This window comes from Grammomys surdaster, unplaced genomic scaffold (assembly GCF_004785775.1).
Source record: "Grammomys surdaster isolate TR1022 unplaced genomic scaffold, NIH_TR_1.0 126163, whole genome shotgun sequence".
In the NCBI taxonomy this organism is placed as follows: domain Eukaryota; kingdom Metazoa; phylum Chordata; class Mammalia; order Rodentia; family Muridae; genus Grammomys; species Grammomys surdaster.
Genome location: NW_021620970.1, coordinates 4,757,042 through 4,774,180, shown reverse-complemented (window position 1 = coordinate 4,774,180; position 17,139 = coordinate 4,757,042).

Below are 17,139 nucleotides of genomic sequence, written 5' to 3'. Positions count from 1 at the left end.
AGCAAACCAGTAGCCAGCATTAAACTAAATGGAGAGAAACTTGAAGCAATCCCACTAAAATCAGGGACTAGGCAAGGCTGCCCACTCTCCCCCTACTTATTTAATATAGTATTGGAAGTCCTAGCCAGAGCAATTAGGCAACACAAGGAGGTCAAAGGGATACAAATTGGAAAGGAAGAAGTCAAAATCTCACTATTTGCAGATGATATGATAGTATACTTAAGTGACCCCAAAACTTCCACCAGAGAACTCCTAAACCTGATAAACAACTTTAGCAAAGTGGCTGGATATAAAATTAACTCAAGCAAATCAGTAGCCTTCCTCTACTCAAAAGATAAACTGGCTGAGAAAGAAATTATGGAAATGACACCCTTCAAAATAGTCACAGATAATATAAAATACCTTGGTGTGAACCTAACCAAGCAAGTAAAAGACCTGTATGACAAGAACTTCATTCCCCTGAAGAAAGAAATTGAAGCCGATCTCAGAAGATGGAAAGATCTCCCATGCTCATGGATTGGAAGGATTAATATAGTAAAAATGCCTATTTTGCCAAAAGCCATCTACAGATTTAATGCAATCCCCATCAAAATTCCCACTCAATTCTTCTCAGAGATAGAAAGAGCAATCTTAAAAATTATTTGGAATAACAAAAAACCCAGGATTGAGAAAACTACTCTCAGCAATAAAAGAACTTCTGGAGGAATCACCATCCCCGACTTCAAGCTGTACTACAAAGCAATAGTGATAAAAACTGCATGGTATTGGAACAGAGACAGGCAGGAGGATCAGTGGAATAGAATAGAAGACCCAGAAATGAACCCCCATACCTATGGTAACTTAATCTTTGACAAAGGGGCTAAAACCATCGAATGGAAAAAAGATAGCATTTTCAACAAATGGTGCTGGTCCAACTGGTGGTCAGCATGTAGAAAAATGAAAATTGATTCATACTTATCTCCTTGTACAAAGCTCAATTCCAAGTGGATTAAGGACCTAAAACCAGCCACACTGAAACTAATAGAAGAGAAACTGGGAAAAAGCCTGGTATACATAGGCACAGGGGAAAAGTTCCTGAACAGAACGCCAATGGCCTGTGCTCTAAGACCAAAAATTGACAAATGGGACCTCATAAAGCTGCAAAGCTTCTGTAAAGCAAAGGACACAGTCAATAGGACAGAGCGGCAACCAACAGATTGGGAAAAGATATTCACCAACCCTACATCTGATAAAGGGCTAATATCCAAGGTATACAAAGAACTGAAGAAATTAGACTCTAGACAATCAAAGAACCCTATTAAAAAATGGAGCACAGACCTGAACAAAGAATTCTCAACTGAGGAAGCTCGAATGGTTGAGAAGCACCTAAAGAAGTGTTCAGCATCCCTAGTCATCAGGGAAATGCAAATGAAAACAACACTGAGATTCCACCTCACACCAGTCAGAATGGCTAAAATCAAAAACACAGGTGACAGTACATGTTGGCGAGGATGTGGAGAAAGAGGAACACTCCTCCACTGTTGGTGGGATTGTAAACTGGTACAACCACTATGGAAGGCAGTCTGGCGGTATCTCAGAAAATTGAACATAGCGTTACCTAGGGACCCAGCTATACCACTCCTGGGCATATACCCAAAAGAAGTTTCAACATACAACAGGGACACATGCTCCACCATGTTCATAGCAGCCTTATTTATAATAGCCAGAAGTTGGAAAGAACCCAGATGCCCTTCAACAGAAGAATGGATGCAGAAAATGTGGTACATTTATACAATGGAGTACTACTCAGCTATTAAAAACAATCAGTTCACAAAATTCCTAGGCAAATGGATGGAGCTGGAAAATATCATCTTGAGTGAGATGACCCAATCTCAAAGGAACATACATGGTATGCACTCACTGATAAGTGGATATTAGCCCAAAAGCTCACAATTTCTAAGAATCTTCATATAGACCACATAAAACTCACATAGAAGAAGGAAGACCAAAGTATGAATGTGTTGGTCCTTTTTAGAAGGAGCATCAAAAGTTTCAACCAGAACTCCCAAAGTCTAAACCACCAACCAGAGAGCACAAAGGGAGGGACTCACGCACCTGTATAGGGAATTGAGGGTGACCTTGTAAGACTCCAGTGAAAGTGGAGGGCCAAGGTCCCCAAAAGTTTGGATCCCCTACTGTGTTGGAATTCGAGAGCAGGGAGATGGGACTGGGAGGATGTTTGGAGCACACCATCACAAAAATTAGGAGGAAGGGGTAGGGGATAAGGGATTTGGGGGGAGAATGAGAAAGGAGACAACAGTGAAAGGTAAATACGTATAATACCCAATAAAAACCCCACACAGATAAAGGATTTAAAAAAAAGGGAGTCTATTTATTTTAAATTAATTTCAAAATTTCTTGGAGTTGCAAATTGGCTAAGATACTATTTTAAGCTCTCCACAAAAGAATTTAAATCTCTGTTCAATATTCTCAAGAGAGAGGTAAACCCTAACTTCCTCAACAGTTAATTGACAAAAGAGAGGTAATCTCACAAAAAGTAGAAAAAGCTATTTCTAATCGATATATCATATAGTCTGATTAATTGTCAGTGGAGCTATAAAAGTCCTTTGACAAAAGATTATTAATATAGATTTATATATCCTTAAATAAGGCCTTCATTACTCTCTGAGTGTGGAAGGAGCAACTGTTGGCGATTCTGCCCTGATTTTACAAGAACTCTGAAAAGTTGGCTTTAAAAACAAAAGAGGGGGAACGGTACCCCCTCAGAAGGAGTCCCCCTGAAATACTCTCCATCATGCCTTGTTCACTTTTCGCTCTCTAAAGCTGAAAGCTCATGGCAAATCTCTTGCTGACCATGTTGGTGACCTCGGGCACCACCAAGACCAACAAAACTTTGCCACAGATATGGGGAAGGACCCTCATACCCATAAAGGGAATGCCCCAGTCCCAGTTCCCTTATGGAGCCGAGGACTGATATGTCTGCCCAATACCACAGAAGGCACAGCTAACCGGCTACACAAATATTAATGAAAAAAATAGATACCCTCACAAAGCCAGGCCCAATCATAAATACGATGAATAACAATTTACATCCAGGGAAGAGAAATCTCCCTGAGAATCCCCTTCTTTTTTCTTTCCAGGTAAAATTGAATCACCCGTGATGCCTGCTATTAGAAGTTCTAACCCAGATGGACCAGAAGCCAGGAGCCTCGCCCTTACCCTCACCCCCTACCTTTTCCCACCTGCACAAGGTCCCCTGAAGCTGGGCAACTGCAAGATCCTGCTTGGCAACTGCAGATAGACTCAAAGCAGTGTACCATATCATCTGAAGAATAGCAGGGAGACCATAACTCAAGCAGTGTACCATATCTTCTGAAGAATAGCAGGTTGCAGTCCTCCTCGCCCCCACGAATAACCAGGACCCGCCGGTCGGGTCAAGTGGCACCCAGACGTGGGGCTCGAGGCACGGACCCATCCAGACGGACCCTCATTGAGAGGATGTGCACAGGACATCAAGATTGAGCAAGACAGAGATCATCGCCCGTGACCTGTCGTCCACGGAACCAGGTTGATGCTGCCATCAAGAAGACGGTTGAAGTTCATTACCATCAGCTGAAAATTGCAGAGGATCCAGAAGTGACTCCGCAGGAGACTGACACAGCTGTCAGCTCCCCTGCCTCCCCCTACGGTCGACCCCTAGACTTCTACGCCCTCCAGAAGGGTTCCTGGTATGCCTGGCTTTGCCCTCGTTTCTCTCCCTAGAGAGCTTGGCCTCTTGATCACCACAACAAAAATTGGCTTTTTCTTAAACCAAGGCCACCCTTGATAGGGCCGCTAACATTGGGGAGCCTTCCTTTATGACAATATTACACCCCAAACTGACAAATGGTTGGTAACTTGAACATTTACAAGAGACTAGGATGGCTGTGAGTTAGCCCAATGACGGGATTATTGTAGGTCCACTTCCCAGGGGCCCACCCAATGCAGCCGAAAAGGAGTGCGTGGTGCTGGGAGTGGGTGCAGCCTACATGGCCTAAGACAGGGCTCTCACCCTCCTTTCACCCACATCAGAGTCCCTTGACGTTGCCCATCGTCGATAGCCTAAAGCCTTCGACCATCGATGTGACTCGTCTCACATCAGTGTTTTGGGGTTGTGAACTTGTCTAAGACCCCCCATAATTAGACGTCCAAATTCAAAACTCACATAGTTGGGATTGAACATAAGATGCCTTCTCTAACTAAACAGAGAAGGGGGAGATGCCAGAAGCCAGGACCCTCGCCCTTACCCTCACCCCCTACCTTTCCCCACCTGCACAATGTCCTCTGAAGCTTGGCAACTGCAAGATCCTGCTTAGCAACTGCAGATAGACTCAAAGCAGAGTACCATGTCTTCTTAAGAATAGCAGGGAGACCATAACTCAAGCAGTGTACCATATCTTCTGAAGAATTGCAGGTAGATCATAATTCAAGGCAGTGTACCATATAGACCATGACATGTTTCAAGGCACAGGCCAAGAAGATTTTGTACTTTTCCACCACCTGGACCCTCTTACACCCTCCCCTTGTAAAACATGCTATAAAAAAGCATTTCATGTTCAAAAAAAAAAGAAATTAAAAAAAAAATAAAATAACTATGATAGGTGAAAAAAAAAAAAAGAAAATAGCACTCATTACCACCATTTTTGATATACGGACCCTATAGGAAGTGCCAGGTGGAGTTTGTGGAAGCCACATGGTAGAAATTATATGTTGTATTATTACCGAATACTACAAATGGGGTAGCTTAATGTAAACTCAGAGAAGATGCATTTTCAGGAATCCAGGGTGTTCTGAGATGGCATAGAAAAGGTGAAGTCAATGAAATTTAAAGGAATGATTAGTTTGAGAAATAGAAAGGAGACAGAACGTAAGGCTGTGAGTTCTGCAGCACCTTGTACTCCTGAACTTAGACAGTGCTTCATTATTTGTGTATTTATCAACAAAGAAAACAATAATAGTTCATTTCATATGTAAGTCACACTATCCTTTAGTTTTTCATTAATTATATTTATTCTTTGACACTTTCATACACATATAAAATGAATTGTATTTACTTCCTATCCCATCAACCCTCCCTACAGATGCTTTTCTCACATTCATGTCACTTCTTTTGGGTTTCTGTGACCTACAGAGTTTAGTCAAGGATGTCCATGTGACCATATGTTATAACTTAAGTTCACTGGTGCATACACAAGTGAAGACTACAACTTCCTCTCTCCGAGAATCTTTCAGCGCTTCTAAGAAGGAGTTCAGAAGGAAGAGTGTGATGGTTGAATAAAAATGGTCCCATATACGCATATATTTGAATACTTGGTCTCCAGTTAGTGGAACTATTTCAGAAGGATTAAAAGGTCTAGCCTTGTTGCCAGAGGTATGTCACTGGGGGTAGGATTTGATGCTCAAAAGTTCATGGCAATCCTACATAGCTTTCTCTGGCTCACATTTGTTAATATGGATGTGTTATCCACAGCACCAACGTCATGCCTGCCTGTCTCCTGTCATATGCCCTACCAAAGTAGTCATGAATTCTAATCCACTAGAAATATAATTCCTTCAAAATAACCCATTCTTCTTTAAGTTGCTTTGGTTATGGTTTCTTGTCACAGCAATAGAAAAGTGAGTAAGGCAGAGGTATAACCACACATGGTCCCCTCCTCCACTGATACCTGATTATTGACCAGACCTGTCTTATGCAGGTCTAATGCAGGTCACAGAAGCTGCTGTGAGTTCAAGGTTTCAGAGGTGTTGTATCTGAAGATATCATTCTGTAGTCCTACTACATTCTGGCTGTTACTTTTTTATTCCCCTTTTGGGGAAGGATATTATAAATTCCCCTTTTGGAGAGGATATTATAAATATCTTACGGGTGCATTCCAATGGGATTTGTAGTTTGGAGACATTTATATGTTCAGGAGAGGACTTGAAGGTTCTCTCTCTGTCTCTCTGTCTCTCTGTCTCTCTCTCTCTTTCTTTATCTTTCTTTCTCTCCTTTCCATCTTCCTTTTCCTTTATTTCCTCTTTGTCTCTCCTTTCTTTTTTTATCATTACTTTTTAGTCTTTTTTAATTGGATATTATCTTTGTTTACATTTCAAATCGTATCCCTTTTCCTGTTCTGAACCCCCCCATCCCAACACCCTATCCCATACCTCCTTCTCCTGCTTTTGTGGAGGTGTTCCCTCAACCATCCACCCATTCCCGGCTCCTTGACTTGGCATTCCCTTACACTAGGGCATCGAGTCTTCACAGGACAAAGGACCTCCTTTCCCATTGATGCCTGACAAGGCCATCCTCTGCTACATATGTTGCTGGAGCCATGGGTCCCTCCATGTTTGGTTGGTGGTTTACTCCCTGGGAGCTGTGAGGGGTCTGGTTGGTTGATATTATTTTTTTTCCTATGAGATTGTAAATCCCTTCAGCTCCATCAATACCTTCTCTATTTGGGTCTCCATTGGGGATCCCATGCTCAGTCCAAAGGTTGGCTGAAGCATCTGCCTCTGTATTTGTCAGGCTCTGGCAGAGCCTCTCAGGAGACATCTATATCAGTCTCCTGTCAGCAAGAACTTCTTGGCATCCTCTGTAGTGTCTGTATATGGGATGAATCCTTAGGTGGGGCAGTCTCTAAATGCCCTTTCCTTTAGTCTTTGCTCCTCATTTTGCCTCTGTATTTCCTCCCTTGAATATTTTGCTTCCTATTCTAAGAAGGACCTTAGGTCCTTCCTAAGGATGGACCTAAGGTCCATCCACACTTTGGTCTTCCTTCTTTTTGAGCTTCATGTGATCCGTGAATCTTATATTATGTCATAAAAGCTTGTTATTCTCACGAAGGCGTTCTATTAACTGCCACCCATCTCCTCTAAATATAACTCAAATGTCTCATTTGCCTGCCCACATTGCATGTTTCACTTCCACTGTTGTCACAAAACAAGATTTATCATTTTTTGTTTATCAGATTCCTAAATGACGTGGATCAAGGCATGAACAACTCCTGTTTTGTAACTTTCTCTTAGTAGAAGTTACACTGAAGTTCCTACTGTATGGTGGATGGCCTATAAACACTTCCTAATGAGTGCTGAAAGTTGAATGATGTATATTCAGAGAAAATACAGAGAAAATTTGAGAGCATTAATTTGCATAATAACTAACTCTAAATAAATGAAGAATTTGAATATTATCAATGTATGTACTTAGTCTTAATGACTGTGCCACATTGGAAACTTGCTTTTAGCCATCTGGAGTGTTTAAATAATTATCTAAAACAATTTTTAATAATATGGGTGGAATATGAAATTGTAGTCATATCATCTTTTGTACAACATTTCACCAAACATGGATATGTGGAAAAAGCCAGGGCGTCTGAAAGTTTCATTAATGCAAGCCCATCTCCTAATTTTATTCACTCAGGAGATTTTACTGCTATAAGCAGGTTTTTGCCTATTTCATCATCTTTTCATCTATAGAGGATTGTTATCCCTAGAAAGTTAAAGTTTACTTGTTATCATTTTCATAGTACTTCATATTATCCCCTTCCCTTGAGATCATTTTGAATCCTCATGGTACTTTTAAAAATGCCTTTTAAAAACCCACATTACAGATGACCACTAGTTCTCCTTTTGCAACATATTGTTCTTATACCCACATTGCTATGATGGCAAAAATGTTCAGCAAATTTCTCTCATTACCTATAGAAGTGGTTTCAAATTTTAGTGTATAAGAATATTTCTGCCTAAGCAATTTAATTTTCATTGTATAACACATGTAGGTACATGTGAATGGGTGCTTTCAAAGAGCTATCCCCACAAGAAACAAGAAACAGATATTAGTTTTATAAGCACTAAGATTGTGAAGAAATTCAGGTGAGAAGTAGTGTTTGCATAGTGAGGCAGGTAGATTGGAGGAAGAGCTTGATGTGTGAGACCTTGAGAATAGACAAAGATGATAATATCTTTCAGAACAACTGGTTCTGATGTCATTGTAGCACTCTCAGTCTTTACTATTTCCTCAAAAGGCCAGAGTCAGTACCTTGAACCACATGATATGGTGGATATGCACGGTAACTCTCAGACTCAAAACAAGTACTGAAATTCCATTCTCAAAATAAACAACAGTTAATCATCACTCAGAAAACTCCACTGTTCTGCATTTTATCTTCCTATCAATACTTATTTAGCAACACAAATTTTCACTATTGTGAGCAAAACAAAGGCCTACATATTGTCAGTTGCATTTTGAGGAAATATGACCACATTTCCAAATAGTTTCAAAATTATTTTAGTCTCCACATATGATTCTTTAATTAAAGACAGCCAGTATTATGGAGTATTCCAACACTGAATCTAGTTTAAGTTTGTTTTTCTCGCTAGCCTGGAGATTTGCAAATAGCAGAAAGAGAACTAAAGCTTTCTCCTTTCATGTTTTTATTTTTCTTTTCCCATTTTACAGAGCTTCCCAATTCTCCTGAAACAGAGTGGAAACACTGGAAAAGGAGCCACCAAGGATGCTTTAGGACGCAAAATGACTGAGATTCTCTAAGTCTTCACTGACTCTTAGATGAGTCTGTCATTTTCAGGGTTTGTCACTTGCCTATTTTTCTGACTCTCTTCAGATGTATGGTTTACAAATTGGCTGTAGATCTTGAAAATTCTGTAGTGTAAGGATCTCTAAGCAAAGTGAAGTCCTTTTGATTCTTTTCCAATGAATAGGACTAAAATTCTTTGTAGTTATTTTCATTCAGAGACATATATCACTCCCTTATTGTATCAATATGGTTAGCTTGTTTTGACAAAGTAGGATGTGCTAAAAATTAAATTATTTTAATTGTTCCACCATTCAAGGAAACCCAAGATAAAAGAGAACTCACAAAAGCTCTGACTTGATTATCTCAACACTTCTAGTCACATTGATCAATGTTTCAGAAATGTTAGTGAGGACTGAGGACATTAGCTTAAGGATTAAGCATGCTCATGACAGTTCTAAACCAAACTATCTGGATTAGTTTTTACTAAACCCACAGAGTGGGGAGAGGGTAAGAAAACTTTTTGGGCCATGAATTCGAGTCTTAACACAGCAACAGAGCATTGATTTGACACAGTATCTGAATTTGCTCACTAGATTCTTGTGTATGCATGAGAACTATTTATGAATCTTCTGTTGTATCACAAACTTTGGGAATGCAGGTTCATTTATACAAAACTTCAACATGAGTTTTCCTTTTCCTTTATCATTTTCCAGGCATGTTCAAGCATCCATTTATCATCCTCTAAAACAAAGGTAGATAGGGATTTTCAAAACTCGAGAATTTCCAGAGAAAATTTTGATTGGATTTTAGGAAACTTGTCCTTTGGGTCTTCCACTTCTTTTCAAACAATTTTTTTCACATTTTCTTTCTCCACTATGTTAATAAGACATGTACTATTAAGTGGCTTCGTGTAAAATCATACATATTAATCTTATCCTCACCTAGCTTCAAATGAATGAGACTCAAAGTATGATTTTTTATTTATTTATTAGGCTCTGTGCAATTACTCGGGGATTACCCCTAATCTAACTATCTAACTCTAATCTGGCTCCTACACCAACTGTGTTCCCCAAATACTTGCTGTTGGAAATTCTCTGAGTTATTTCTGTTCTAGCAGTCTTGTGTCCTGTGGAGGCATTTTACTCTGGCAAGTGCTGCTGGTCCATCATGGCTAACGGAGATCTCTTGTCTCTGTCTTCTCCTCCTCTGTACTTCTTTATGTCTCTCCTCTCTCCTTCCCTTGTGGTGCCTGCCACTGATACCCAGCCTGGTAACTCAAACCCCATCTCTCTTTAACCCCCCAGTAATTGGCTGTCACAAGTTTTATTTAACCAATAGTTTTAAGTTGGGGAGTAATATTTTCATAACAAAAGCTGGTATATAAGAGAATCTACTCATATTGAAGCAACCAGATCTTGGGGCACAGAATTTAGCATTTGAATACAAGCAGTACCAGACAAACCTCCATCATTTCCTCCTTTTTGTCTAAATAAAAAGGCTCTTTCTCATATAATAATAAACAACATACACTAGGAACAATTATAAAATAATTATTAAAAGTGTTAGGTAAGAGCTACATTCAAAATGTGCTTTTATTCAGCAGCCTTTGGATAAGATATTCTACTATCTATCCTATCTTGTTGAGTTCAGAGTCCTGTGTATAAATCATTTTTATCATAATTTGTATGCTAACCTAAAAACATTTTCTTAGACCTAAAAACATCTTATTAAATTCTGTATAACTTAAGCTTAAATGTCCGACTATACGTAGTCTTCAACCCCATTAGAGAGCTGAGAAGGAATAAATATTACATGAATATGCAAGAAGTACAGGCAAACAGCTTTAAAGGCTAAGATATGATGGAGAAATGACTGCCTGAAGAGTTCCCCCAAATTGTTTCTACAACATTGGAGCATCCATCTTCAGCCTTTTGGACCAGTATATCGGATACAACTTTTGTGAAGCAGGGATAATGAAACAACTATAAAATCTATGCTGTAGTATTTATATTCACAATGTACAGTCTATTTCTATTTGGCAACTTAGGACAAAGTATTCTATTATCCTATTGGGGTGAGTTTAGAGTTCTGTATTTAAATCATTTTTTCATTATTATCTTAAGCATTTATATCCTCGAATGCCCAGCTCTAATGCTTTTAAAAGTTATTATAAATCTAAAAGTTTTGTATCTTTTTATTTGAGAGCTATATGGCCTAAATCAGGTAGGAACTCCTAATAGATATTTAAAGGCAACAAGAAGGTATAGCAAACCCTGAGAATATTAATAACCACAACAATTTTGAGCTACTAGTCTCCTGTTATTTAATTTACTTAAAATTGTGAGATCTAACAATGTTTTAACACCCCAATAATACAGTATGAATGTGTGTATAAAACACAGTGTGTGAATGATATGTGCATGCATACCTACATTTGTAATTGTTTGGCATCAAAACTTAACATTGAGCGATTTATAACCTTTACTGAAGAAATCTCAACAATATAATATTGCAACAGATCTTATCTACTGTTATTATCTTTTGAACATTAAAACAAAGGAATTACTAAATACACATTTTCTCAAAGAGTTCAGGAAAGAGGCTATTTGTTTTTTTTATTTGTTTATTTGGGTATTTATTTGTTTTTAAAATACTTGAATTTGGATTGTATATCTCATCTTGATGTCTTATATCTGTACTGTATATGCCAGAGTGTAAATTGTCCAGTCTTTAAAGATTCTGTGAAGTCTCCAATTACTTTCCTAAAGAAGCAATCTCTTTGGTGGATGGACCAACAGCCTACCATGTATATCTCTTAGATTACATTTAATTTGTCTCTTACACATCAGGTTAAAACTTGTCATGGGTGTAGAAGGAAGGTAGCTGAGCATAAACCAGCTTGGACTCATGGCCTATTCCACCAGAGGAAAGAGTTTTGTACCTTAAATCAATCTGTGTTTCGGAACTGGGCAACCTCAATGATGAACTTATTACTATTATTTTGCAAAATGGACATAGTCAGATGCCCCTTAATTAATTTCTCAATACATATCTTAGTGCAAAAACATCATCAAAAATTTTCTCTGTGCATTGGACAATGTTAAACGCAGAAGCTCACAAGTTTAGAGTAGTCAAACATAGAGAATAAATAATTGTGGAGTGCTCAGTCCCAAGTGGGACATTTGTATTATACTCCTTCTCCAAGGTTCAGGGATGGTCACAGGAAAGTGGAGAGAAGTGGAGAGATTGTAAGAGCCAGAGGTTAGAAAAGAAATACTGTAGTTTTGATCTGACAGGGCTTCTGCACCCATGAGCTAACAGCAGCTGGAATCAACTGTGTTAAGATCAAGCCAGTCAACATTCCTGCATGAAGTAGGAAAAGGCCATGACTCCTGACCCCTGACTGAGGAGATATGGACAGCTGATAGCTTCCAGGGGAGGGAGAGTCAATTTTCCTTAACTGTGGCTTCTGGTAGGTCCACTATGCTTCAGTTTATGTCCCTATAAATGCCCAGAAGTATTTATATAGAGCAGACTGGACTTGAAGGGACATTACATTAAAAATAAAACAGACAGAAAGTTGGGAGTGGGAGGTAGGGTAAGGGGAGTACTTGAGAATGATGATGGCTAAAACACATTGTATGTAATTCTCAAAAAAATAGTAAAAATATTGTAAAACTATTTTTGGGGCAAATAGTACTAACACTGAAACACTGTTATATCCAAACTTGCCACAAGATGGAGACAAATAACTTTGTTTAGCTTTTGAAAGCACGCTCACACGCTCTGTCAAGTTGAATCCTGAAGCATACTCTATAGTTTACTGAACATTGATGCAACAGACAAGGTTTGCTAGGAGGTGATTGTAAATCACCAACACACATGTTTTGCGGCTTAGAGAACTTCTACCTTCTTTCATGTTCTTTTTGAAAACAAATTCACAATTTTTGATGACTAAAATGGATCATGATTTATTCTTTCATTCTTTTCAAAACGCCACTGTAAGCATCAGCATCAAATAAACCCCTTGTTTATTTTTAATACCCTAAATATAATAATACTTAATATTTCTATCATTTTCGAAGAGTATGTTTTCATATTAATTTTGTATTTTATTTTATTTTATTTTATTTTATTTTATTTTATTTTATTTTATTTTATTTTATTTTATTTTATTTTATTTTATTTTATTTTATTTTATTTTATATTTTATTTATAGTGGGTCTCCCTGCATGCAGATGCATGGCGTACTTCTGGGAAAATGTAGTCAGAGGACCTCTCTGCAGAATCTGTTCTCTCGTGCCACCTTGTGGTACTTGGGGGAAACTCAGGCAACTAGGCCTGCAGACACCCACTGAGACACCTTGCTGCTCTCATTGTTTTTAATTCATTAGTTAACTTTTTTTTTTCAGCACAAATAAGCAACTCATGAGTATCAATTGCTTTTCTCGTTGCTTTAGCAAAATATCTGAAGAAAGCACCTGGAAGTGTTTATTTTACCTTCCACTTTGAAGGTGCAGACCCTTGTGGCAGGAAGTCTTGGCGGCAATAGCTTGAGATAGCAAATCAGGAATGCTGCTGCTCAGTCTCACGCTCAATTTTAGCCAGTTCAGAAAAAGACACCAGTAGATGGTGCCACCCACATTTAAGGTGAGTCTTCCTATCTCAATAATCGTAGAAACAAGAGGGGGCCCATGCCTGAAACTGCCTGGATTGCCATGGTCCAGATAGACCAGAAACTAGAGTAGAACCAAACATAACTGGGACAATGTCAAAAAAGTGATTCCTAATGAATTCTGCTATGTGCATAAGAATGGTGCCTAGTCCAATCATCATTAGTGTGGGTTCCTTCAGCAGCTGATGGGAGCAGATGCAAAGACCCACAGCCAAACATTAGATGGAGCTCAACAAACCCTTTGGTGCTCCTACTGGGTTGCTTTGCCCAGCCTTGATATGAGTGAGGGTTTGTGCCTAGTCTTTTTTTTTTTATTGGATGTTTTATTTACATTTCCTATGTTGTCCCCTTACCCCATCCCCCACCCACCCCGGAACCCCCAATCCCCTCACCCCTCCTCCTTCTTCTCTGTGGATGTAACCTCTATCTACCCCCCCTACTCCCACCTCCCCACCCTCAAAATTCCCACCCCCTGGGGCATCCAGCCTTCATGCAGTCAAGGTTCTCTTCTTCCACCTATGCCCAGCAGGGCCCTCCACTCTTACATATTCAACTGAAGCGCTGGATCCCTCCCTAAGTGCTCCCAGGCTGGTGGTTTAGACCCTGGGAGCTGTGGTTGGTTGGTATTGTGGCTCTCCTCAAGGTGCAGCAAATCCTTTCAGCTCTCCTTCAGTCTTCACTCTAACTCCTCTATTGACAACCCCATGATAAGTTCAACGGCTAGTTGTGAGCATCTGCCTCTGAGTATGTCAGACTCTTGAAGACCTCTGAGGAGATATCCATATCAGGCTCTTATCAGCATGCACTTCCTGACTACCACATCAGCCTCTACCTTTGGTGATTGCACATGGGATAGATACTCAGGTGGAGTGGTCTTGAAACGGCCCCTCCTTCAGTTTCTGTCACTCATTTTTGTCTCCACATTTGCTCCCTTGAGTAATTTGTTGCTCCTTCTAAGAAGGACCGAATCATCCCCACTTGGTCTTCCTTCTTTATGGACTTCATGTGGCCTGTGAGTTGCATCTTGGGCATTTCAAGGTTCTGGGCTAATATCGAATAATCAATGAGTGAATACCATGTGTGTTCTTTTGTGATTGGCTTACCTCACTCAGGATGATAATTTCTAGTTCCATCCATTTACCTAGGAACCTCTCGAATTCATTGTTTTTAATAGCTGAGTAATACTCCATTGTGTAAATATACCACATTTTTTTGAATCCATTCCTCAGTTGAAGGACATCTGGGTTCTTTCCAGCTCCTGGCTATTATAAACAAGGCTGCTATGAACATAGTTGAGCATATGCCCTTGTTATATGTTCGAGCATCTTCTGGGTATATGCCTAGGAGTGGTATAGCTGGATCCTCAGGTAATGCTATGTCCAATTTTCTGAGGAACCGCCACACTGATTTCCAAAGTGGTTGCACCATCTTGCAGTCCCACCAACAATGGAGGAGTGTTCCTCTTTCTCCACACCCTCGCCAGCATCTACTATCACCTGAGTTTTTAATCTTAGCCATTCTGACTAGTGTGAGATGGAATCTCAGGGTTGTTTTGATTTGCATTTCCCTGATGACTAAGGATGCTGAACATTTCTTTAGGTGCTTCTCGGCCATTCGAGTTTCTTCCATTGAAAATTCTTTGTTAAGCTCTATACCCCATTTTTTAATAGGGTAATTTGGTTGTCTGGAGTCTAATTTCTTGTTGAGTTCTTTGTATATATTGGATATTAGCCCTCAATCAGATGAAGGATTGGTAAAGATCTTTTCCAAATTTGTTGGTTGTCATTTTGTCCTATTGACAGTGTCCTTTGCCTTACAGAAACTTTGCAATTTTATGAAGTCCCATTTGTCAATTCTTGATCTTAGAGCATATGCCATTGGAGTTCTGTTCAGGAACTTTTACCCTGTGCCCAAGTATTCGAGGCTCTTCCCCACCTTCTCTTCTATTAGTTTCTGTGTATGTGGTTTTATGCGGAGGTCCTTTATCTACTTAGACCTGAGCTTTGTACAAGGAGATAAGAATGGATCAATTTGCATTCTTCTACATGTTGTCCTCTAGTTGAACCAGCACCATTTGTTGAAAATGCTGTCCTTTTTCCACTGGACAGTTTTAGCTCCTTTGTCAAAGATCAAGTGACCATAGGAGTGTGGGTTTATTTCTAGGTCTTCAATTCTATTCCATTGATCTTCCTGCCTGTCTTTGTACCAATACCAGGTAGTTTTTACCACTATTGCTCTGTAGTACAGCTTGAGGTCAGGGATGGTGATTCTTCCAGAAGTTCTTTTATTGTTGAGAATAGTTTTCACTATCCTGGGTTTTTTGTTTTTCCATATGAATTTGAGAATTTCCTTTTCTAACTCTGTGAAGAATTGAGTTGGGATTTTAATGGGGATTGCATTGAATCTGTAGATTGCTTTTGGCAAGATGGCCATTTTTATTATATTAATCCTGCCAATCCATGAGCATGGGAGATCTTTCCATCTTCTGAGACCTTCTTCAATTTCTTTCTTCAGAGACTTGAAGTTCTTGTCATACAGGTCTTTCACTTGCTTGGTTAGATTCACACCAAGGTATTTTATATTATTTGCAACTATTGTGAAAGGTGTCATTTCCCTAATTTCTTTTTCAGTCTGTTTATCTTTCATGTAGAGGAAGGCTACTGATTTGTTTGAGTTGATTTTATAACCAGCCACTTTGCTGAAGTTGTTTATCAGGTTTAGGAGTTCTCTGGTGGAAGTTTGGGGTCACTTAAGTATACTATCATATCATCTGCAAATAGCGATATTTTGACTTCTTCCTTTCCTATTTGTATCCCTTTGACTTCTTTTTGTTGTCTCATTGCTCTGGCTAGGACTTCCAGTACTATATTGAATAGGTAGGGGGAGAGTGGGCAGCCTTGTCTAGTCCCTGATCTTAGTGGGAGTGCTTCAAGTTTCTCTCCATTTAGCTTGATGTTGGCTACTGGTTTGCTGTAAATTGCTTTTACTATGTTTAGGTAGGGGCCTTGAATTCCTGATCTTTCCAAGACTTTTATCATGAAGGGATGTTGGATTTTGTCAAATGCTTTCTCAGCATCTAGTGAGATGGTCATGTGGTTTTTTTCTTTGAGTTTGTTTATATAGTGGATTACATTGATGCATTTCTGAATATTGAACCATCCCTGCATTCCTGGGATAAAACCTACTTGATCATGATGGATGATTGTTTTGATGTGGTCTTGGATTCGGTTTGCTAGAATTTTATTGCGTATTTTTGCATCAATGTTCATAAGGGAGATTGGTCTGAAGTTCTCTTTCTTTGTCGGGTCCTTGTGGGGTTTGGGTATGAGTGTAATTGTAGCTTCATAGAACGAATTGGGTAGTGTTCCTTCTGTCTCTATTTTGTGAAATAGTTTGAAGAGAATTGGTATTAGGTCTTCCTTGAAGGTCTGATAGAATTCAGCACTAAAACCTTCTGGTCCTGGGCTTTTTTTTAGTGGGGAGACTTTTAATGACTGCTGCTATTTCCTGAGGGGTTATGGGACTATTTAGATGGTTTATCTGTTCCTGGTTTAACTTTGGTACCTGGTACCTGTCTAGGAAATTGTCCATTTCATCCAGGATTTCCAGTTTTGTTGAGTATAGGCCTTTGTAGTAGGATCTGATGATGTTTTTGAATTTCTTCCGTTTCTGTTGTTATGTCTCCCTTTTCAGTTCTGATTTTATTAATTTGGATACTGTCTCTGTGCCCTCTGGTTAATCTGGCTAACGGTTTATCTATCTTGTTGATTTTCTCAAAGAACCAGCTCCTGGTTTTGTTGATATTTTGTATTGTTCTTTCTGTTTCTATTTGGTTGATTTCAGCCCTGAGTTTGATTATTTCCTGCCTTCTACTCCTCCTGGGTGTATTTGCTTCTTTTTGTTCTAGAG